Raw genomic sequence first — 26,224 nt, 5'->3', positions numbered from 1 at the left:
GTTTTTATTTCCATTTCTCTAGGAGGTGAGTCAAAAAGGTTCTTGCTGTGATTTATGTCATAGAGTGTTCTGCCTATGTTTTCCTCTAAGAGTTTGATAGTTTCTGGTCTTACATTTAGGTCTTTAATCCATTTTGAGCTTATTTTTATTATGGTATTAGGGAGTGGTCTAATCTCATACTTTTACATGTACCTGTTCAGTTTTCACAGCACCACTTATTGAAGAGGCTGTCCTTTCTCCACTGTACATTCCTGCCTCCTTTATCAAAGGTAAGGTGACCATATGTGCGTGGGTTTACCTCTGGACTTTCTATCTTGTTCCATTGATCTATCTTTCTGTTTTTGTGCCAGTACCATACTGTCTTGATTTCTGTAGCTTTGTAGTATAGTCTGAAGTCAGGGAGCCTGATTCCTCCAGCTCCATTTTTCATTCTCAAGATTGCTTTGGCTATTCGGGGTCTTTTGTGTTTCCATACAAATTGTGAAATTTTTTGTTCTAGTTCTGTGAAAAATGCCAGTGGGACTTTGATAGGGATTGCATTGAATCTATAGATTGCTTTGGGTAGTAGAGTCATTTTCACAATGTTGATTCTTCCAATCCAAGAACATGATATATCTCTGCATCTATTTGTATCACCTTTAATTTCTTTCATCAGTGTCTTATAATTTTCTGCATACAGGTCCTCTGTCTCCTTAGGTAGGTTTATTCCTAGATATTTTATTCTTTTTGTTGCAATGGTAAATGGGAGTGTTTTCTTGATTTCACTTTCAGATTTTTCATCATTAGTGTATAGGAATGCCAGAGATTTCTGTGCATTAATTTTGTATCCTGAAACTTTACCAAATTCATTGATTAGCTCTGGTAGTTTTCTGGTAGCATCTGTAGGATTCTCTATGTATAGTATCATGTCATCTGCAAACAGTGACAGCTTTACTTCTTCTTTTCCAATTTGGATTCCTTTTATTTCCTTTTTTTCTCTGATTGCTGTGGCTAAAACTTCCAAAACTGTGTTGAATAAGAGTGGTGAGAGTGGGCAACCTTGTCTTCTTCCTGATCTTAGTGGAAATGCTTTCAATTTTTCACCATTGAGGATGATGTAGGCTGTGGGTTTGTCATATATGGCCTTTATTATGTTGAGGAAAGTTTGGTCTATGCCTACTTTCTGCAGGGTTTTTATCATAAATGGGTGTTGAATTTTGTCAAAAGCTTCCTATGCATCTATTGAGATGATCATATGGTTTTTATTCTTCAATTTGTTAATATGGTTTATCACATTGATTGATTTGCGTATATTGAAGAATCCTTGCATTCCTGGAATAAACCCCACTTGATCATGGTGTATGATCCTTTTAATGTGCTGTTGGATTCTGTTAGCTAGTATTTTGTTGAGGATTTTTGCATCTATGTTCATCAGTGATATTGGCCTGTAGTTTTCTTTCTTTGTGACATCCTTGTCTGGTTTTGGTATCAAGGTGATGGTGGCCTCGTAGAATGAATTTGGGAGTGTTCCTCCCTCTGCTATATTTTGGAAGAGTTTGAGAATGATAGGTGTTAGCTGTTCTCTAAATGTTTGATAGAATTCGCCTGTGAAGCCATCTGGTCCTGGGCTTTTGTTTGTTGGAAGATTTTTAATCACAGTTTCAATTTCAGTGCTTGTGACTGGTTTGCTCATATTTTCTATTTCTTCCTGAATCAGTCTTGGCAGGTTTTGCATTTCTAAGAATTTGTCCATTTCTTCCAGGTTGTCCATTTTATTGGCATAGAGTCGCTTGTAGTAATCTCTCATGATCTTTTGTATTTCAGCAGTGTCAGTTGTTACTTCTCCTTTTTCATTTCTAATTCTATTGATTTGAGTCTTCTCCCTTTTTTTTTTGGATGAGTCTGGCTAATGGTTTATCTATTTTTTTTATCTGTGCAAAGAACCAGCTTTTAGTTTTATTGATCTTTGCTATCGTTTCCTTCATTTCTTTTTCATTTATTTCTGATCTGATTTTCATGATTTCTTTCCTTCTGCTAACTTTGGGGTTTCTTTGTTCTTCTTTCTCTAATTGATTTAGGTGCAAGGTTAGGTTGTTTATTCGAGATGTTTCCTGTTTCTTAAGGTGGGCTTGTATTGCTATAAACTTCCCTCTTAGAACTGCTTTTGCTGCATCCCATAGGTTTTGGGTCATTGTGTCTCCATTGTCATTTGTTTCGCGGTATTTTTTTATTTCCTCTTTTATTTCTTCAGTGATCACTTCGTTATTAAGTAGTGTATTATTTAGCCTCCATGTGTTTGTATTTTTTACAGATCTTTTCCTGTAATTTATATCTAGTCTCATAGTGTTGAGGTTGGAAAAGATACTTGATACAATTTTAATTTTCTTAAATTTACCAAGACTTGATTTGTGATCTATCCTGGAGAATGTTCCATGAGCACTTGAGAAAAATGTGTATTCTGTTGTTTTTGGATGGAGTGTCCTATAAATATCAATTAAGTCCATCTTGTTTAATGTATCATTTAAAGGTTGTGTTTCCTTATTTATTTTCATTTTTGATGATCTGTCCATTGGTGAAAGTAGGGTATTAAAGTCCCCTACTATGAATGTGTTACTGTCAATTTCCCCTTTTATGGCTGTTAGTATTTGCCTTTTGTATTGAGGTGCTCCTATGTTGGGTGCATAAATATTTACAATTGTTATATTTTCTTCTTGGATCGATCCCTTGATCATTATGTAGTGTCCTTCTTTGTCTCTTGTAATAGTCTTTATTTTAAATTCTATTTTGTCTGATATGAGAATTGCTGCTCCAGCTTTCTTTTGGTTTCCATTAGCATGGAATATCTTTTTCCATCCCCTTACTTTCAGTCTGTATGTGTCTCTAGGTCTGAAGTGGGTCTCTTGTAGACAGCATATATACGGGTCTTGTTTTTGTAACCATTCAGCCAATCTGTGTCTTTTGGTGGGAGCATTTAGTCCATTTACACTGAAGGTAATTATCGATATGTATGTTCCTATTCCCATTTTCTAAATTGTTTTGGGTTCATTATTGTAGGTCTTTTCCTTCTCTTGTGTTTCTTGCCTACAGAAGTTCCTTTAGCATTTGTTGTAAAGCTGGTTTGGTGGTGCTGAACTCTCTCAACTTTTTCTTGTCTGTAAAGGTTTTAATTTCTCCATCAAATCTGAATGAAATCCTTGCTGGGTAGAGTAATCTTGGTTGCAGGTTTCTCTCCTTCATCACTTTAAATATGTCCTGCCACTCCCTTCTGGCTTGCAGAGTTTCTGCTGAAAGATCAGCTGTTCACCTTATGGGGATTCCCTTGTGTGTTATTTCTTGTTTTTCCCTTGCTGCTTTTCATATGCTTTCTTTGTATTTAATTTTTGACAGTTTGATTAATATGTGTCTTGGTGTATTTCTCCTTGGATTTATCCTGTATGGGACGCTCTGTGCTTCCTGGACTTGATTAACTATTTCCTTTCCCATATTAGGGAAGTTTTCAACTATAATCTCTTCAAATATTTTCTCAGTCCCTTTCTTTTTCTCTTCTTCTTCTAGAACCCCTAAAATTCGAACGTTGGTGCGTTTAATGTTGTCCCAGAGGTCTCTGAGACTGTCCTCAGTTCTTTTCATTCTTTTTTCTTTATTCTGCTCTGCAGTAGTTATTTCCACTATTTTATCTTCCAGGTCACTTATCTGTTCTTCTGTCTCAGTTATTCGGCTATTGATCCCATCTAGAGTATTTTTAATTTCATTTATTGTGTTGTTCATCATTGTTTGTTTCATCTTTAGTTCTTCTAGGTCCTTGTTAAATGTTTCTTGCATTTTGTCTATTCTATTTCCAAGATTTTGGATCATCTTTACTATCATTATTCTGAATTCTTTTTCAGGTAGACTGCCTATTTCCTCTTCATTTGTTAGGTCTGGTGGGTTTTTATCTTGCTCCTTCATCTGTGGTGTGTTTTTCTGTCTTCTCATTTTGCTTATCTTACTGTGTTTGGGGTCTCCTTTTTACAGGCTGCAGGTTCGTAGTTCCCGTTGTTTTTGGTGTCTGTCCCCAGTGGCTAAGGTTGGTTCAGTGGGTTATGTAGGCTTCCTGGTGGAGGGGACTACTGCCTGTGTTCTGGTCGATGAGGCTGGATCTTGTCTCTCTGGTGGGCAGGTCCACGTCTGGTGGTGTGTTTTGGGATGTCTGTGGACTTAATATGATTTTAGACAGCCTCTCTGCTAATGGGTGGGGTTGTGTTCCTGTTTTGCTAGTTGTTTGGCATAGGGTGTCCAGCACTGTAGCTTGCTGGTCGTTGAGTGAAGTTGGGTGCTGGCATTGAGATGGAGATCTCTGGGAGATTTTCGCCGTTTGATATTATGTGGAGCTGGGAGGTCTCTTGTTGACCAGTGCCCTGAGGTTGGCTCTCCCACCTCAGAGACACAGCACTGACTCCTGGCTGCAGCACCAAGAGCCTTTCATCCACATGGCTCAGAATAAAAGGGAGAAAAAGTAGAAAGAAAGAATTAGTAGAAGTAGGAAGAAAGAAAGAAAGAAAGAAAGAAAGGAAGAAAGAAAGAAGAAAAGAAGGAAAGAAGGAAAGAAAGAAAGAAAGGAGGGAGGGAGGGAAAGAGGGACGGTGGGAGGAAGTAAGGAAGGAAGAAAGGAGGGAAGGAAGGAAAAAAGCAAGAAAGAATGAAGGTAAAGTAAAATAAGATAGAGTAAAATATAATAAAGTTATTAAATTAAAAAATAATTATTAAGAAAAAAAATTAAGAAAAAAACAAAACGGACGGATAGAACCTTAGGACAAATGGTGGAAGCAAAGCTATACAGACAAAATCTCACACAGAAGCATACACATACACACTCACAAAAAGAGGAAAATGGGAAAAAATCATAAATCTTGCTCTCAAAGTCCACCTCCTCAATTTGGGATGATTCCTTGTCTATTCAGGTATTCCATAGATGCAGGTACATCAAGTTGATTGTGGAGCTTTAATCCGCTGCTTCTTAGGCTGCTGGGAGAGATTTCCCTTTCTCTTCTTTGTTCTCACAGCTCCCAGGGGCTCAGCTTTGGATTTGGCCCCGCCTCTGCGTGTAGGTCGCCGGAGGGCGTCTGTTTTTCGCTCAGACAGGACGGGGTTAAAGGAGCCGCTGATTCGGGGGCTCTGGCTCACTCAGGCCGGGGGGGAGGGAGGGGCACGGAGTGCGGGGCGGGCCTGCAGCGGCAGAGGCCGGCGTGAAGTTGCACCAGCCTGAGGCACGCCGTGCATTCTTCCAGGGAGGTTGTCCCTGGATCCCGGGAACCCGGCGGTGGTGTGCTGCACAGGCTTCCCGCAAAGGAAGTGTGGATAGTGACCTGTACTCACACACAGGCTTCCTGGCGGCGGCAGCAGCAGCCTTAGCGTCTCCTGCCCGTCTCTGGGGTCCGCACTTTTAGCCGCGGCTCACGCCCGTCTCTGGAGCTCCCTTAAGCAGCGCTCTTAATCCCCTCTCCTCGCGCACCAGGAAACAAAGAGGTAAGAAAAAGTCTCTTGCCTCTTCGGCAGCTCCAGCCCTTTTCCCGGACTCCCTCCCGGCTAGCCGTGGTGCACTAACCCCTTCAGGCTGTGTTCACGCAGCCAACCCCAGTCCTCTCCCTGTGCTCCGACCAAAGCCCGAGCCTCAGCTCGCAGCCCCACCCACCCCGGTGGGTGAGCAGACAAGCCTCTCAGGCTGGTGAGTGCCGGTCGGCACCGATCCTCTGTGCGGGAATCTCCCCGCTTTGCCCTCCGCACCCCTGTTGCTGCGCTCTCCTTCGCGGCTTTGTAGCTCCCCCCTCCGCCACCCGCAGTCTCCGCCTGCGAAGGGGCTTCCTAGTGTGTGGAAACCTTTCCTCCTTCACAGCTCCCTCCCACTGGTGCAGGGCCCGTGCCTATCCTTTTGTCTCTTCTTTTTCTTTTTTTTCTTTTGCCCTACCCAGGTACATGGGGAGTTTCTTGCCTTTTGGGAGGTCTGAGGTCTTCTGCCAGCGTTCGGTAGGTGTTCTGTAGGAGTTGTTCTACGTGTAGATGTAGTTCTGTTGTATCTGTGGGGAGGAAGGTGATCTCTGCGTCTTACTCTTCCGCTATCTTCCCCTCATGTCCCTATTTTATGATTTTTGGTAGTAGCCGGTCCTAATGGGTATGAGATATTATCTCACTGTAGTTTTGATTTGCATTTGCCTAATGATTAGTGCTGTGGAGCATCGTCTTATGTGCTTATATTTTTTATACCTTCTTTAGAGAAACATGTGTTGTAGCCCTTTATCCATTTTTGAATCAGGTTGTTTTTTTGCTGTTGAGTCAGTCAATAAATTTTTAATGAATGAATAAAGTGGGAGAGAATCCCTGAAGATTTAAAGATTAACATATACACACTACTATATATAAAATAGATAACCAAAAAGGGCCTACTGTATAGCACAGGGAACTATGCTCAAAATTTTGTAATAACCTATAAGGGAAAAGAATCTGAAAAAAATTGACATATATGTATGTATAACTGAATCATTTTGCTGTACACCTGAAACTAATACAACATTGTAAATCAACTATACTTCAATAGAAAATAATTAATTTAAAAAATATAAACTTTAAATAGACTATATGCCTTCCAAATTAATGTACAAATTCAATGCAAAAGATAAAATTACCAGTATATATTTTTTTCACATGAAAAATATAAAGTAATTCTTAGGAAGCCAGGTTAAAATTTAAAATTTTTCAGTGATTTTTGGTTTGGGGCCTTAAATGCTGAATGATGGCTTGCCTGGGAGAGAACAAGACATTTGGGAAGGAGAGAAAAGGGCATTCTAGAAAAGCACAAGTTTAAAGGAAGCTTCAAAATTTCCTAGGCCAGTATCAGGGCAAGAAACTTCTAGATTTCTGCTTACCTTCAAAGCTCTGTAAGTATTTTTAGTACAACTAACAGTTTTATGGTTTGGCTATGAATAATCAAACTGGATGTGTTCTTTTTACTACTAAATAAATTATGTTTTTTATCATTTATGTTATCTGTTTCACTGATACGTTACACGTAGGTAGTATGAATAGGTTTATATGTAAATAGGACTAGTGAATTCCTTCTATTAGCCTTAGATATAATTTGCCTAAACAATTATCCTTTTTCTGATTTAAAAAATACATACTTTTGTATAAGTTGAATATAGTAAAAAAGGGAAGGCTTACTTTTATAGAGGATTTACAGTTAAAAGTTAAATAAGTATGGCTTATTTTCTTTCTTTTGTGTAATAAGGATAAACTACTCCATTTCACTTGGATGAATGGTTAAGATTATTTCCTTCTTTTCCTTAAATTAAGTCTGAATTAGTCTCCATTTGCCTAGGTAACTGAACATCTAATCTTAGACATGTGAGAACATATCTCTTTATTGTAGGACAGAGGTGAGAAAGAGGGATGTAGGGTCAGTACTTAGGAATGTTTTGTGGACTCATCGACTGTAATTTTCATTAGGATGCTCTTTTTGGTCCATTACTACATGGTGGCAGCATGTTTACCCTCTTCCCCAAATGAGGCTACTGGACCTTGACTATCATTTCAAAGGAAATGTCATTTAACAGATCAATTATGGGCAACAGTGCAACCACCATCTTCAGAGTACCAGCTATTCCCAGGGAGCTACATATAAATGCGGTATCAATATCCATCCTCTTCCATTCTTCTAATATCAGAGTCTTATCCATGGAACACAGCCATACTTCTATTACACTTAGGTATTAGAGTTCTCTATAGAAATAAAATCAATAGGAGATGATAGGTGATAGACAGAAAAAGAGAGAGAGAAAGAGATAATAAGTAAATATTTATCATAAAGAATTGGCTGACATAATTATGGAGTCTGGTAAGTTCAAAGTCTGCAAAGTGGGCTAGTGGTGTGGGAGCCCCAGGGAAAGCCAGTGTTCCAGATCAAAGGCCATCAGGCATGAAGACCCAGTGTTGATATGAAATCTGAAGACAGAGGGCTAGAGAGTCCTCTTATGCGGAGAAGGGTTGGTCTTTATAGTCTATTCAGGCCTTCAACTGGTTGGATAAAGCCTAACCACATTATAGAAGGTAATCTACTTTATTAATTAAAATGTTAATTTAATCGAATGGTGAGATCTACCAATTTAAATATTAATCACATCCCAAAAAAACCCTAGCAGAAACACCGATAATAGTGTTTGACCAAATATTTGGACACCCCTGGCCCAGTTTTATTGACACATAAGATTGTCACGTTGTAAATAGAAAACTATTTTCTTACCTAATAACTATTCTTTATGTATCTTGATGACTCGATTTTTGAACAGTGTAACCACAAAAGTGGTGTCTTCTCTCCTGTGTCAAGGAATCCCATGGCTAGAAACTTGAAGTTTTGGCTGTTTTTTTCAGAAGAGACTAGATAGGGGAAGGAAAATGGTTGTGCATACAAAAGGCACAAAAATAATCATCATTTGTAATAACAATTTCCTCTTTTTCTTTATTCTTTTACTAAATGGGCATTCATCCATGTACAATTTAGTTTAACTTTATACAAAATGAATTTCACATAAGATAATGTTTGTATCTTGCTTCTTTCACTCAACATTATGTTTGTAAAAACACCTATGCTTTTTTGTTTAGCTACAATGCATTTATTTTTATAGTACTCTTACTTTTCTATGAATACACTACAATTTATCCCTTCTACAGTTGATGTCTGGACATTTGGATGATGTCTAGCTTTGAGTATTGAGAACATCACTGATGTGAACTTTCTTTTTTATCTATCCCAGCGTTCTTGTGCACACATAACTTTATGATATATACCTAGGTTTGAAACTGATGGGTGTCTGGTATCTGTTTACCCAACTTTACTAGGTAATGCCAAGCTATTATATAAAAAGATTGAATCAATGTATATTCTCACCAGCCCTGAGAGTTCCTGTTGCACTGTTCCTTGCCAACAGTAGTTAATATAAAATTTTAAATTTTGTCTATTTTATATATATCTCATTAAGGCTTTAATTTTTCTCCCTTATTTCCAACGTGGTTAGCCATTTAGATTTTCTCTTTAGTGGCATGTCTAAGCAAGTCTTTTGACCTTTTTTCTTTTTCTAGTTTTTTTTTGAGATATGATTGACATTGAAAATTTATCTATTACTTTATTTTGTTATTGAGGTTTAGAAATTCTTTTCATGTTCTAGATCTAGTCCTTTGTCTTTTTTCTCTTTAAAAAATTTATCTTTGTTTCCTTCAGCTCAACTACCTCTATCTAAAGTTTATTTTATTTATTCTAGTAAGCCATTAGTTGTTTTTTTTTTTTTTAATGATTTATCTCATCAGTTTTGGAGTCAGCTTTTATCTCTCAAATACTTTTATTGCCTTATAACCTTATAATTTCTCTCTTCTCTGTTTTAAACTTATATTAGTGAATTTCTGCTTCCAGTAATGATGGAAGTCAAGGTTGCACCTACTGTACTTCTTGCTTCTGCTGAACTCATTAATAGTATTTTTGATTGAGTGCTGGTGTTGGTCACTATGCTTAAAACTCAGAATTCTCTGGGCCTAGGATAAAAGATCTTCATCCACAAAGGATTTACATTTGATTCTTCCATGCAACTGTGCATAAAATCTGTTGAGAGCCACCTCAAACCAAGTGTGGTTTTAAGCTACCTAGCCTATCCAGGCTACAGATGTCTGCTAGAGGAATGGTGGCTGAGCTGTGACCACAACTTCTCAGGGACTTTGTTTTTACCTTTACTGTTTTATATCTAGCCCACTTAGTGCCAAAGAAAACAATGGCACAAAACTAAACAAGCAAACAAAGAACAGAATCGACAGAAAGCCCTTCTTTGTAGACTATTACACTCAAGGTTCATGGTGGTAGGTGGACATCAGTTTCACATTTACCCTGAGTGTGGACCCCTCTGGATCCTGGCTTCATGTGGTGAAGATTTCTGTTAAACTTCCCTCCTGTGTTAGCACTGGGCCTTGATTTCTTATCTTCTCACTTTGTGAAGCACACACACGCAACCCCTTACCGGTAAAGCCTCTCAGGGCAAAAGTGAGACTCAACTGTCTGAAACTCTAACTTGAGCAGAACCCTTTTGTTGAAGTCGGTTTTCTCTCATACCTTTCCCTATTACCCACCTCCTTAGCAAGTCAGTGTTAATGCCAGGTATTAAAGAGAATCTTCCTTCTAAAGAATGTTCTGGAAATGATCTGTTACCCAGGAACGACACAGTTCTTGGCCATTAGTGATAGAGAAGCAATAGGCTGACTTTGTTTTTGGTGAGAAAAGAAGGATATTTTCCAGTTTGAGTGTTAAACAATATGTTTTCAACCCTGTTGCCCAGAAGGCATTTATTGAGTGGTCATTACCTGTTCTCTTACACCCTAACACAAGCCTTCCTTCCCTATCACCATTTCATCAATTGGACTCCATATACCAATATTGGCATGATGATAGCATGTCATTATCATTATATGCATATTAAGAGGTGTTTAAAGACTAATTGGGTTGTTTCATGGTTATCTGGGTTTTTCATCTGAAAGTTTTAAAAAATATTTAGAAAAACCTTGTTCCTACTAGAGTTAAGTGTGATATGTCCTCAAATATAAGTAATATATGTATTCATTTAGAATAATAAACTGAAGTTCTCAATTCATATGCATACCGATAACATCCACAGCTACCCTGTGAGTATCATTGGACACACTCCTAGTATATTTATGTTTATTGAATGAAATAGATGTTCTGCAGATGTTCAGTTACTTTGATAACTGTTCAGTTACTTTGATAAGTAACTGTTCAGTTACTTTGATAAGAAACTGTTCAGTTACTTTGATCTGTTGGTATATTACCTATTATAAGAATCTCCTTACTGATTTTTTTGGTATTGCTGTTTTATCACTTGAGAAAGGAATCACGCTACAATTGGGCTGCATAAATTGTCTCTTTATTGTATTCCACTTCTGATGGGCTAAAACTTTCTTCATTACTCTTCTTTTTAACAATATATTTTTTTAAAGTACACATACACACACACTAACTCATCCTTGTTCCACTTTTGATGTCTCTGTGATGGTGAAGTTGCTTAAGAGAGAAGCAAACCATTTAGCAATATTCCAAAGTGACATAGTGCTCTCAGGAAAACTCCCCTTGATAAAGGCATGACAGTTTTTCTGCCCCATAATGGCTGGCGGCTATAAAAGACACACACTATACCTGGAGAAGGGCAATATAAAATAACTGACTCCAGGCCAAACTAAGCTGCTTTATGCCATCAACCTTTTCACATTTGGATCCAAATTAAAATCTAATTTAGAGGGAGCTTAAACTTTAAAAAGCACACTTAATTCCTTCAATTTGCAGAACTATTCCATTCCATTAGGCAACTAATTTCTACCTGTCAGATTTGGAATGAAAGTGGTCTCTCTTAGGAGGAAACTTTTCACTTGTAGTAATTAGGTATGGGGAGTCTGTGATGATGCCTGTGCTTTGATAGCTGCTTGTGTTTAACACTCCAAGCTTATGAACCCTTGGGTAAACTCAATTGAAGTGTCAGCTTCAATACTTGCCTGATAGGAAAGCTGAAATGAGGTCACATCTTTCATAATTAAATAACACAACTACTTTAATTTTTATTAGAGAATCATGAAAGGTTACCTTATATAAAATCCGAGAGCATAAATTCCTTTGTTGATCTATTATTCTAATAAGCTCCTGAAGAAAATCTGAAGAGGTCTTGATTACAATTAGATAAAAGCAGGGAGAGTGCACGTGTTCACCAATATCAAAGTAATGACTAAAATCAGCAAGCAGGATGAACTGTAAGAGCTACGTCAAGCTCCTCTCTTTGATGTTATTCTTGACTTGTGCAAGGTAGCATGTTACAGTGGAATCCCAGGCTGGTAGGCGGAATACATGAGTCCCAAGCCTTGCCACCCACTAGCTATGAAACCTTGGCCAAAGCATCTGCATCACTTAGTTTCATTATTCTGTCATTTACAAAGTGATTTTTTTCTTAAATTCATGCAAGACTTAACATTTTATAGATGTACATATTTGAATGCTTCTTCCCCAAAGCATTTATCGTATTCAGTGATGAATATAAAAGTTCTTGTTACATTAAAGCTACATTTTACCATAAGCTATTTTTATCCAAACTGAATCAACAACAAAAATACTGTTGTCACCATTACTCAATCTTCATTACAGAGCAGTTTATTTTCCATTCCTTCCTTCCTCACTTTTTCTCACTCTTTCTTTTGATATTCTGATATAGGTATATGTGAGATATAGGGATTGTCAGGAAGAAATAAGAAAATGACCTTTTGTGGAATATATTAGGGAATTTAAATATTCACATTTAAATTCACACAAATTATTCCAGAAAGAAAGGTAGGTTTGGTGATGCTTAAATTCAAGCTTGTTACTGTTTCAGATTAAATGTTTCTTAAAATACAAGTGGGTATAAGTTACTTTAACTTAAAGAATTTATAAATATTAAGACAAACACATGTGAAAGATTTGGGGACAGAGGGTAAATTTGTGAATTCAAGAGACAAGGAAACTTTTCTCTGAGGCCTAAATGTTTTCATAGTTTTTAAATGTAAATTAAGAATATCTAAGATCCACATAAGACTAGAAATGGGCTTTTCAAACTCTAAAGTGTGCAAGATTCCTCACTTGCCAACTGTTGTAGATTTAGTTTTCAACACCTTCATATCCTAACTGATTCTCTGAAGGAAGATGAAAAGTTAATTCATGATGTTCATGCAGAGCTCTTTAATTTCCAAATTATTTTTGCATAATTCATCCAGAAATAAATGACTATGTTAAAAATACAGGCAACCTAAAAACATCATTGGCATCATTTAAATAATAACCCACAAATATAGGATAGAAAAAGATCTTTGGTTTTCTTGTAGTATTAAATATATTTATATCTCCAAAGAAGATATCAAAATGGATAATAAGCAAGTGAAAAGATGTTCAACATCATTAATCAGTAGAGAAATGGAAATCAAAACTACAATGAGATATCACTCCATACCTGGTAGAATGGCTGCTATCAAAAACCATAAATAACAAGCACTGGTGAGGCTGTGGAGTAATTGAGATCCTTGTGCACTGTTGGTGGGAATGTAAAATTATATAGTCACTATGGAGAACAGTATGGCAGCTCCAAAAAATTTAAAAATAAAATTACCATATGATCCAGGATTCCACTTCTGAATATATACCCAAAATGATTAAGAGGAGGATCTGGAAGAGAAATTTGTATACCAATGTTCCTAGCAGCATTCTTCACGATAGCCTAAAACCTGTTTGGAAGTACATTGACATCCATCAGTGGACACTTGGAAGCAACCTAACTGTTCATTGACCAATGATTGGATAGGCAAAATGTGGTATATACATTTAATGGAATGTTATTCAGCCTTAAAAAGGAAAGAAATTCCTATATATGCTACGACATAAATGAGCCTGGAAGACATTAGCTAAGTGAAATAAGCCTGTAACAAAAAGACAAATACTGTATGGTTCCAGTTAATAAATTACATAAGTAGTCAAAATTACTGAGATAGGTAGTAGAATGGTGGTTGCCAGTCCCTGGGAGAGAGAGAAATAGGGAGTTTTGTTTAGGGAGTATAGAGTTTCACTTTTACAAGGTAAAGAGAGTCCTGGAGATAGATGGGGATGATGGTTGTACAACATTATGAATATATATAATACCATTGAACTTACACTTAGAAACAGTTAAGATGACACAAAAATGTTTGGCACAAAAATGATATACACTTAGACAAGAGTAAATCATTGCATCTTTTGGGAAAGCCACCAGGAAGCTGAAAAATGATAAAATATCCACAATAATTGTTATTGCATTTTTATGTCTCAAAATTTATTTTAAGGGAAGCCATCCAAAACATGTACAAAATTTCAGCAAAACAAATATCCAGCAAAGTTATATTTATCTCACCATTATCTAAAATAATAGTATAATTTTTTAAATTACAGAATATTGTTAATTGAGGTTTAATAATTCTAGAAGTAGGTTAATAAAGAAAAACTTTTTAAAAGAAGAAATATTTTAACATGATCTAATGTGAACTAGAGTACCCAGTAGAATTTTGGAAATAAATATATCCAAATGCTAACAGTGATTTTCCAGGGTATAGAATCATGACTTTTTGTTCTTCATACATTTTCTTGTTTTCCAAAGTATTAAAGGTATTTCAATTTTTTAAAAATTTAAATGATAAAAGCCCCCAAATAACATATTTATATATGTGACTAAATTAATTGACCTGTGTTACACTTACGAACACAGGAGTTTAAACATCAAATTTTAAATAAAATATGTACATTTAAATGTACACTTGATATGTATACTTATTTCCATTGACATTTAATATGTTTCACTAATATTGAACAGGAGATCATTTACAATGAGAAACTGTATAAAAATCTAAATTAAGACACATTTTTGTTATTGCTAAGAGAGCAATGCAAACAACTATGGATATTTGAGATGATTCCAGCTTCTAATAGCCTTGGGCTTTTTTGGCATTATGGCTTTGGTGATCACTAAATGGAACGTTGAGATGTTGGATATTTGGAATAATATCAAATTAGAAAAACAGCAGTATACTCCAAATCATCAAGAAAAAATATGTCTTCCAAAATAGTATATATAATTCCACCAGTATCCTGTGCAAACCACATATACATAAAATTCTTCTTTTGGCATTTTTAAAAATAATGAAGTTAAAAAGGAAAGAAAAGTTGCAGCACAGCAAAAAGTATTTTTAACTTAACTAAAAATCACAGTAAAAGTCTATTTTGAAGAGAGAATTGACTATTATTTTGAAAATCAAATCATGTAAAGCAGATTCTTTTTCATAGCTGACTATTCATGAATTTAAGAAAGAACTGTATTAAACTGCTATCTGTGCCTACTGAAAGACAAGTTTCCATAGAAAAATCTCATACTGGCTTTTTAGTAGGCCCTTAACAATAATGAAATATCAAAGATCATATCAAATCTTTAAAAATAAACATAAACTGTCAAACATACAACCTTAGCTTGGTTTAATATCTGAATAACAGATAACCTTAATGAAGAGAACATGTAAATATGCTCTAAAGTCATAGGTACTCATCTGTTTGTATTTGTGAAATTTTTGCCAATATAAAACATGAAAAAAACATAGTAGTAATGCTCATAAAAGTAAAAATTTATTATTGAGATGCATTTTTATTATTCCATAAGAATGTAGACAAACACAAAAGAAAGTAATCAGTCATTATATTTCACTGTTTCTAACCTTATGAATTTCTCAGATAAATTTGTCAATTGCCCTTAATATAAATATGTTTCTGGGAATACCTGGCCTTTAAAGTCAGGTATCTATTTCTTTTTTCTAAATTTGATCACATAGCACAACTAAGACTAAGTCAATTTTACCATTCCAATATATCCAAATATTTTAAATCAAATTTGTCAGATTGGAGGACAATGATTGAATTCAAAATACGTTTTGAAACAATTTAAATTGGTATTAAGATTTACTTCTAGTATATCCATAAGCCTATGTAAAACAGAGACGTAAAAAGTATTTTAGTAGGTATTGTCATTTTGCCTTTGTACTGAATAGTTTTAAAATCCAGATCATTTTTCTATAGGAGATGAAATTATAAGAATGACTTAATTAAAAACATGTTTACATGGCATAATATGGTTTACAATTCTGGGAGATTTTCACAAGGGGAAAGGCTAAAGTTTTAAATTCTGTAATGCAAGAATTATATTGTAGGTTTTGTGGGGTTTTTTTGCAAATTTTTGAAAGAATACAAAGATTTGACTTGAAAAGTACATCTTCAGATGCAAATATTGGCCATGAGACTTACTCAGGTCTCCTTGAGTATGTGACAGATATACAAAATTTTATCAACATAAATTCTTATGACTAAACATTCTGTAATTTTTATACGTCATTTTATTTTAGTAAATTATAATGCTGTAAATCTGATCATTTATATTTTAAACTGTGTTAAATATAAAGACTAAGTACATAAATTAAGTGACATTATAGCTTAATGTTTTCATGTAGTTGTTTCCTGATAACAAAAATCAGTAATAAGGTCAATATAAGGCTTAATTACAGAAGAAATTTCAATGAACTAACACTATATCAACTTCAGTGAAAGCACTTGACTAGTGTGACTCTGGAAAATGTTAATAGGAATAATCAAATGCTGGGTTTAATACAGTGTTTTTTACCTTTTGGCTATTGTGAATAATGCTTCAGTGAACATTGACATAGAAGTATCTATTTGTTCCCTGTTTTCAATTCTTCTGGATATATACCTAGGCGTGAAATTGCTGGGCCATATGGTAATTCTATGTTTAATTCTTTGAGGAAACACCGTACTGTTTTCCACAGTGCCTACACCATTTTCCATTTCCACCAGCAATACCTAGGGTTCCAATTTCCCCATATCCTTGACAATGCTTCTATTTTTTGTGATGATGATGATGCTTACTTATAGCTATCCTAGTGGCTGTGAAGTGATACCTCATTATAGTTTTAATTTGCATTTCTCTTATGGCTAATGATGTTGACCATCTTTTTATATGTTTACTGGCCATTCATATATCTCTTTGGAGAAAAGTCCATTCAAGTCCTTTGCCCATTAAAACATTTTTTGTTTGTTTTATTGTCATTGAGTTGCAAGAGTTCTTTATATATTCTGGATGCCAGATTCTTAGCAGATATGTGATTTTCCTATATTTTTTTCCAGTTCTCTAATTTGCCTTTTTACTTTCTTAACAATGTCCCTTGATGCCTCAAACTTTTTAATTTTAATGAAGTCTACTTATTTATTTTTTTCTTTAGTTGCTCATGCTTTTGATGTCCTACCAAAAAACTCACTGCCAAATCCAAAGTCATGAAGATTTATCCTATTTTTTTTTTGCTGGGAGTTTTATGGTTTAGTTCTGATATTTAGATTGTACCAGGTTATTATTTTTTATTGTGTAATGGACACCATATTTGAAAAGTTGTTTGTATGAATAACTTAAATCTTAGAATGATATAATTTTGCTTTTGCCAGGTATCCATTTCTCTTAGCTTTCTGAGATTACCTTATTCCAATTTCAGTAACTGAAATGATTTAATTTGCATTTCATTTGTATTCCTAAACCTTCCACACTTGAGGGTACCAATCTTAAGCACAGTGATTTACCAGGGAACCTCCTTATGATCCCTGGACTCCACATTTTGTCCCCCTGATTACTGAAGTTTCAAACTATTGATTCAGCCTCTCAGTGTCTTAGTTGATTCTTCCAGAACTCGCAAAAGTCCATGGGGGAGATACATCTCAAAGGTAGGGCTCATTTATTTGGATTTCTTTCTTCTTCAGGATCTTGAACTTGCAATTCTTCATTATCTTTTAGCTCCTTTGTTCTTTCAAACAGATTTTTTTTCCTTAATATATTGTTCAGATGTTCTGTGTGATCTCAGGAGGAGGGTTGGTCTATATATCTTATTCTTCATTACCAGAAGCAGAAGCCAATATAATGTTTGCTAAAAGTTTATTTTCTTACACTATATGTTTAATCAAAAACTAAGATAAGTTTCCTCTTTGAAAAATGGGTGATGCTCAAAGGAACTAACATTTCAGAATTCATAACTCCCTAACACCTACTTTTCTTTAAGGGTCAGCCTGTGTGCCCAGCAGTGCCTGCTGAAGTAGTTTGTTTCCTCAAGCTGTAGCATAGCTTCTGTAGTACTGAAAACAGCGAACACACAGTTTCTTTGCTAATAGGAACTATGTCTAGTCACAGCCAGATTTTAGAGACTGATCCTTTATTTTACTCTCAGATCATTAAAGGAAGTTCACTGGTGGTGTCTTCCAACATACAATGATTAAAAACTGACTCTATTCTTAAAGAATCCATTTTCTTTACCCAAACAATTTTTAGACATAGAATACCTTTCTATGTCCTAATTATTAAGTCAAATCTCTACTGGAACTGATTGGGTCATCAGGTGAAACAAATTTTTTTAAAGAATAATTTCGCAGTTAATACCAACCAATTTTTTGTTATGTGTTTTATACTTAAAAATCAAATTATCAGCATCATTCTTACACTAAACTCTTTCATATATGAACAAGTTATAAACAAATTTAATTCTGGTTTTATTAAATAGTAAACTTAGCTCAGCAGATAAAGAAATTTGCTAGAAGAAATGAACAACTGGTTGAAGAGCACTGTCTTACATGTTCACCCTAATTAATGTATTAAAAGAAAAACAATCTCCTATTTCCTGACTGTGACTTTTTCACATTTATTAAATTATGCCATCTGTTACTTGACTTGAAGCTATAGTGTATGATATATTAGAGTCTCTATCTATGTCCAGGTGAATGATACCAGCTAGGAAGCTGACAGCAATGAGAAAAGTAGTCCAAACATGCCGCACTTCCCCTTTAAATGTCTATTTCTATTTAATATTCTCAGAAGAGCATGTGAATGTGCAATATGATTGTATGTGTTTGATAGAGAAGGTTCTATGGGAGGATGAGGGAGGTACTTCTAAATCCAGAAAGCTTGGTCTAATAGAATAATGCTGAGATGATGGGGCTGAGTCATCGTTGCTGCATTTTTGTAAATTTCACAAATATTTTCTTGGATCATCAGACTAGGGACTGTATATTTCTCTTCACTCTTGTCCTCCTACCTAGTTTCCTGAAAACTGCGCAGTATGGCCAATCATTGTTCTTGACTAGCCCTCAGGACATAACTCCTTATGATACAGAATCGGAATTGTTAATCCCCCAGCCAGTTCCAATATACATTGCTCCAGCAAATACCCAAATAAATTGAAAGAAAGAATTAAGAGCAATAATGGAATAGCAGGGCTTCCCTGGTGGCGCAGTGGTTGAGAGTCCGCCTGCAGATGCAGGGGACACGGGTTCGTGCCCCGGTCCGGGAAGATCCCACATGCCGCGGAGCGGCTGGGCCCGTGAGCCATGGCTGCTGAGCCTGCGCGTCCGGAGCCTGTGCTCCACAACGGGAGAGGCCACGGCAGTGAGAGAGGCCCGCGTACCGCAAAAAAAAAAAAAAAAAAAAAAATAGAGTTTATCTTTGCACTGAATGGCTATCAATATCAAGAGGCACAAACTAATGGACAAGTGAGATGAGGTATACAAGAAGATAAGGCCAAGAAGAATCTGCATCCTTTCATGGAAGGCACAATCCACAGGTGAGGTGGAAAAATCATCAGTTAATTTGTTGAGCACCTGCAAAACATAATTTGAATGCTAAAACAACCCATTCCCAATCACATGCTTCACTCCATGTTTGGCTCTGCTGTTAGAGCCATAGCAACAAGAAAATGGAAAAAAAATCTAACTTTTCCTTTCCCACACTGTTGAATTGTATCAGTTTTGTTGAACATTTGGGACTATGTACCTTTTGCAATGACAGATTGGCAAATCTGTATTGCTACAGCTAACATAAATGTTTAATTTAAAATTATGTGTTGAACAAAGAAATATTTCTATGACATTCCAAGAAGTAGGTTATAAATCTGATTACCTGATATTTTTGTGACACTTTCCTAGGTATGGTACCAAGTTGATTGTCATAACTCGAATTGATTTAGAATTTAGTTGATTTCACTTAATGGATTACTTTAATTAAAAGAAAAAGCTCAGAGTCAAATCAAATACCATAAATTTTCAGGATTTTTAAATAATCTGACAGCTCATGTTGTGTTATTACATTTGAATGATTTTCACAAGAAGTTAACCCTCCCTCCTCCATCCATCCAAAGCAATGGCCCTGATAAAGAAAATGGTCCCAGAAATATACCTGATCTATGGGTACATTATGATGAATCACTGCCATACTTTTTTTTTTTTGCGGTACGCGGGCCTCTCACTGCTGTGGCCTCTCCCGTTGCGGAGCACAGGCTCCGGACGCGCAGGCTCAGCGGCCATGGCTCACGGGCTCTGCCGCTCCGGACGGGGGCACGAACCCATGTCCCCTGTATCGGCAGGAGGACTCTCAACCACTGCGCCACCAGGGAAGCTCCCTGCCATACATTTTAAAAGAAGTTTTAAAGCAAAATCACTTAGTGAACACTTTACACTCTTTCCAATTATCTGTTTCATCTCAATTTCATCTCTTCTCATCGTCTTCCCTCATTTCCTCACCTATCCCTCTTGATTTAAAAGAAGTGTTCATAGTTCTGTGGAAGGTTATTGTACTGTGCACAGAAACACTTATGTAGTGGATTTGAACCAACATGTTGCACCACAGACTAATTAAAAACCTCCTAGGGTGGACACAGACATCAGTACATTTTTTTTTTAATTAATTAATTTATTTTTGGCTGTGTTGGGTCTTTGTTGCTGCCCGTGGGCTTTCTCTAGTTGTGGCGAGCTGGGGCTACTCTTTGTTACGGTTGCAGTGCACGGGCCTCTCATAGCGGTGGCTTCTCTTGCTGTGGAGCATGGGCTCTAGGTGCGTGGGCTTCAGTAGTTGTGGCTCGCGGGCTCTAGAGTGCAGGCTCAGTAGTTGTGGTGCACGGGATTAGTTGCTCCACGGCATGTGGGATCCTCCTGGACCAGGGATCAAACCCGTGTCCCCTGCACTAGCAGGCAGATTCTTTATTTTTTTTTTTCACACACACACACACACACACACACACTGTATTTTATTTTTACAAGAGATAAATAAACTAACACCAAGCATTGTAAATGGATGACCACAACAAAAGCAGCAATGATTGCAATTACCAAACACGAAACACACTCATGACATCAGTACATTTTTAAAAGTGCTCCAGGTTATTCCAGTGTAAGGCCAAGGTGGAAATCTACTGTCACCTGTCATGAACCATAGTTCATAAAAACAATGTGAGGAACTGGTTAAACTGCCTGTTTTCAATCTTACCTTCATAGATTTTTTGTCTGAAGGGTAGGGTGAGGCATAGGAATCTGAATTTTTAAAAATAATCTCCAAGTGTTTTCAATACAGGTGGTACATGGTCCACATTTTGAGAAACACTGCCATATGGGGACGGTACTTACTCTGCATTTTACTTTATCAGTTACCCCTCTCTCACTTGTGATTTTAGATTCCCGTTTCACATTTTAGTGAAAATAAACTTGTTCATTTCTACCTAAACAAAGTGCCTTCCTCCATAGCCCTATCTCCTTTACATACTGCTCTCTCTCTCTCAAGAAAAAAAGTTTTAAAACACAAGTCTCAATCATGTATTTGTTCTTTCATACCCCATTCATTTTCCACCCTGGACCAGCTTCATAGACATGCAACCTATATAGGCACAAATGGTCATGAGCTTGGTAGGGAGATAGGTAGTCTGAGATGTAAGAGAAAAAAGAAAGCAGACTAAAGGTAGATACAAAAGCATTTCAAAGACAAAATGATCAATGGTATTAAATGCTACACAAGTCAAAAAAAAAAAGAAATAAAAACTTTAAAATGCCCATCAAATTAAAATATCAAAGTGATTTTTACAATGGTGAGATGATGAAGAAAGCAGAACTGGCTACGTAATTTTCAGGACCCAGTGCAAAATAAAAATGCAAGGCCCCTTGTTTAGAAAGTATGAAGAATTTTCGGAGACCAGGGCACTAAGCCAAGGGCAAGACCTGGAAGTGAAAGTCTAATGCTCAGCTATATCAATACCAGGAAACCCAAAGAAACCCCTGGGTTTAAACACTGGACAATCATGCTCATCTTCTTAAACACGTGGAATGTTTTCTATTTTCCTACAATATTTGGTTCAGCCACAATCTCTAGAAGTCTATAAATAGTTTATGTTATAGGAAAATAGTTTAAAGTTTACTCCAAGCTTAATTATTAGGAAATTCAAATGATATGAAAGTTGTAGTGTGTAAGCATCATAGTTAAAACTCTTCAGAGTAGGATATGAGAGGCTTAAATTAGAACAAAAGTGCATGTCTATTGCTGATTTTCATTCCTCAAATAAAGCTTTTTATCACTTAGATATTATTAGTCACTGCTAAATTAGAAATCCATGCATAAACCTGTAATAATCATTTCCATCAGGAAAGTTATTTAGATATTTTAGTGATGTATCTTTATGGTCATTTGGATCTGATAAGTTAGCGTTTCACAAAGGGAAGGCATGGAAAAAGAATCTTTTAAAAAAGAGGTTTTCAACCAAGAGTTTTTCCCCACATGTATAAATATGAATGATGGAAACATTTATTGTATAGGGAAATTAAGAATAAAGTTTCCATAGTGATAAACTTAAGATCCGGATCGGTAGAAATGGCCACAAACTCAGAGATGGGAAGACTGACAAGTCTAATAAACAATAGTAAAGTAACATCAAAAGAACATGAGCAGTAAGACCAGCACATATCCCCACAAGCTGGATTAGTCCTCTTCAGGATGATTGACATTTCCAGCAGCTCCATGCTACTCATCGTGCACCTAGCATGGAACGAGTAGAACCCCCAGAAAATGTAGTTATTCTCTCTTCTGATTTTGTCATGAGAATCCATATTCACTGTAGGAAAAATAAAACCAGATAATAAGAAAATATTAAAAGCCCCAAATTCTACAATCTAAGATACATGCTGATGTAGGTCTATGTAAATATATATCACTTATATAATTGATGTTCTTTATAATATAGTCTATTTCACAGTTGCTGTTTTCAGATGAGAATATATTGAATTTCCCGTATCAAAAAATATAGTCTATATTATCTTTACAAATATAGTAATATATAGCATTTATTATAGAGAAATCAAATACTTTTGACATTTATTTGATATCTTGCCATTTTAAACAATGTTGCAATAAATAGCTTTGTACATATATTTTTTGGTATATTTCTGATTTCTTTTCTTAGAATGAATTCCTAGAAGGTAAAACACTGTATCAATTTAAGGAAACGTTTAAATATGTTTCCCTAATGTACCATTTGGAGACACTAATGGGACTATGGATTTGACATAGAAAAATGCATATTTGCAAATAAACACAAATTTCTGTGAAGTTCAGAGAATGCTTGTCTCTCCAGAAAGCCCATGTATAGATATTTATCCAGGGAGTTATTTAGCCCATGTTAAGAACACTTATGCTATATTTTAATCCCATTATTATACAAATATATTTATACAAATATCAAGAAAGATCTATTATAAAGAGTTACTGATGATTTTGCTGGTGACGTGGTGATAGAGGGAAATGTAGTGTTCTATTGTTTTCTTTGAGCATCTTATAAAAAACATGCTCCACTTTTATAATCTGTAAAGAAAATAATATTTCTGAGTATTTTTATTGGACAAACAACAGACCTTCCCCTGTCCTTCAAATTTTACTCGATTTATAATCATGTCCCTACCCACTCACAGTCAAAATTCTTCACATATTATTTTTATACTAAGTGCATCTACTTAATTAAAGGCTGCTCAATATTCTTGTGTGTCTGTGTTTACATATTTATTTATTTTTAGCATCTTTGTTGGAGTATAACTGTTTACAATGGTGTGTTTCTGCTTTCTAACAAAGTCAATCAGCTATACATATACATATATCCCCATATCACCTCCCTCTTGTGTCTCCCTCCCACCCTCCCTATCCCACCTCTCTAGGTTGACACAAAGCACTGAGCTGATCTCCCTGTGCTATGTGGCTGCTTCCCACTAACTATCTATTTTACATTTGGTAGTGTATATATGTCCATGCCACTCTCTCACTTCATCCCAGCTTACACTTCCCATGCCCCGTGTCCTCAAGTCCATTCTCTACATCTGCGTTTTTATTCTGGTCCTGCCCCTAGGTTCTTCAGAACCATTTTTCTTTTTTTTTTTTTAGATTCCATATATATGTGTTTAGCAAACGGTATTTGTTTTCCTCTTTCTGACTTACTTCACTCTGTATGACAGACTCTAGGTCCATCCACCTCACTACAAATAACTCAATTTCGTTTCTTTTTATTGCGGAGTAATACCATTGTATATATGCGCCACATCTTCTTTATCCATTCATCTGTCGATGGACACTTAGGTTGCTTCAATGTCCTGGCTATTGTAAATAATGCTGCAATGAATATTGTGGTACATGACTCTTTTTGAATTATGGTTTTCTCAGGGTATATGCCCAGTAGTGGGATTGCTGGGTTATATGGTAGTTCTATTTTTAGTTTTTTAAGGAACCTCCATACTGTTCTCCAAAGTAGTTGTGTCAATTTGCATTCCCACCAACAGTGCAAGAGTGTTCCCTTTTCTCCACGCCCTCTCCAGCATTTATTCTTTGTAGATTTTTTGATGATGGCCATTCTGACTGGGGTGAGGTGATATACCGCATTGTAGTTTTCATTTGCATTTCCCTAATGATTAGTGATGTTGAGCATACTTTCATGTGTTTGTTGGCAATCTGTATATCTTCTCTGGATAAATGTCAATTTAGGTCTTCTGCCCATTTTTGGATTGGGTGGTTTGTTGTTTTGATATTGAGCTGCATGAGCTGCTTGTAAATTTGGAGATTAAACCTTTGTCAGTTGCTTCATTTGCAAATATTTTCACCCATTCTCAGGGTTGTCTTTTCGTCTTGTTTAAGTTTTCCTTTGCTGTGCAAAAGCTTAGAAGTTTCATTAGGTCCCATTTTTTTTTTTTTTTTTTTTTTTTTTTGCGGTACGCGGGCCCCTCACCGCCGCGGCCTCTCCCGTTGCCGAGCACAGGCTCCAGACGCGCAGGCTCAGCAGCCATGGCTCACGGGCCCAGCCACTCCGCGGCATGCGGGATCTTCCCGGACAGGGGCACGAACCCGTGTTCTCTCCATCGGCAGGCGGACTCTCGACCACTGCGCCACCAGGGAAGCCCATTAGGTCCCATTTTTTATTTTTGTTTTTATTTCCATTTCTCTAGGAAGTGGGTCAAAAAGGTTCTTGCTGTGATTTATGTCATAGAGTGTTCTGCCTATGTTTTCCTCTTACAGTTTTATAGTGTCTGGCCTTACATTTAGGTCTTTAATCCATTTTGAGTTTATTTTTGTGTATGGTGTTAGGGAGTGTTCTAATATCATTCTTTTACATGTAGCTGCCTAGTTTTCCCAGCACCACTTATTGAAGAGGCTGTCTTTTCTCATTGTATATTCTTGCCTCCTTTATCAAAGATAAGGTGACCATATGCACACAGGTTTGTCTCTGGGCTTTCTATCCTGTTCCATTGATATATTTTTCTGTTTTTGTTCCAGTAACATACTGCCTTGATTACTGTACCTTTGTAGTAGAGTCTGAAGTCAGGGATCCTGATTCCTCCAGTTCTGTTTTTCATTCTCAGGATAGCTTTGGCTATTCGGGGTCTTTTGTGTTTCCATACAAAATGTGAAATTTTTAGCTCTACTTCTGTGAAAAATGTCATTGGTAGTTTGATAGAGATTGCATTGAATCTGTAGATTGCTTTGGGTAGTATAGTCATTTTCACAATGTTGATTCTTCCAATCCAAGAACTTGGTATATATCTCCATCTGTTTGTACTATTTTTAATTACTTTCATCAGTTTTTTATAGTTTTCTGCATACAGATCTTTTGTCTCCTTAGGTAGGGTTATTCCTAGGTATTTTATTCTTTTTGTTGCAATGATAAACGGGAGTGTGTCCTAATTTCTCTTTCAGATATTTCATAATTAATGTATAGGAATGCAAGAGATTTCTGTGAATTAATTTTGTATCCTGCTTCTTTACCATATTCATTGATTAGATCTAGTAGTTTTCTGGTAGCATCTGTAGGATTCTCTAGGTAGAGTATCATGTCATCTGCAAACAGTTGACAGCTTTACTTCTTCCTTTCCAATTTGGATTCCTTTGATTTCTTTTCCATCTCTGATTGCTGTGGCTAAAACTTCCAAAACTACGTTGAATAATAGTGGTGAGAGTGGACAACCTTCTCTTGTTCCTGATCATAGAGGAAATGCTTTCAGTTTTTCACCATTGAGAATGAGGTTGGCTGTGGGTTTGTCATATATGGCCTTTATTATGTTGAGATAATTCCCTCTATGCCTACTTTCTGCAGGGTTTTTATCATAAATGGGTGTTGAATTTTCTCAAAGCTTTTTGTGCATCTATTGAGTTGACCATATGGTTTTTCTCCTTCAATATGTTAATATGATGTATCACATTGATTGATTTGCATATATTGCAGAATCCTTGCATTCCTGGGATAAACC

The sequence above is a fragment of the Monodon monoceros genome, unplaced genomic scaffold (assembly GCF_005190385.1).
Source record: "Monodon monoceros isolate NGI ecotype Baffin Bay Population unplaced genomic scaffold, NGI_Narwhal_1 Super_Scaffold_1, whole genome shotgun sequence".
NCBI classification, from domain to species: Eukaryota; Metazoa; Chordata; class Mammalia; order Artiodactyla; family Monodontidae; genus Monodon; species Monodon monoceros.
The sequence above is the reverse complement of the archived record's forward strand: the minus strand, read 5'-3'. Positions refer to the sequence as shown.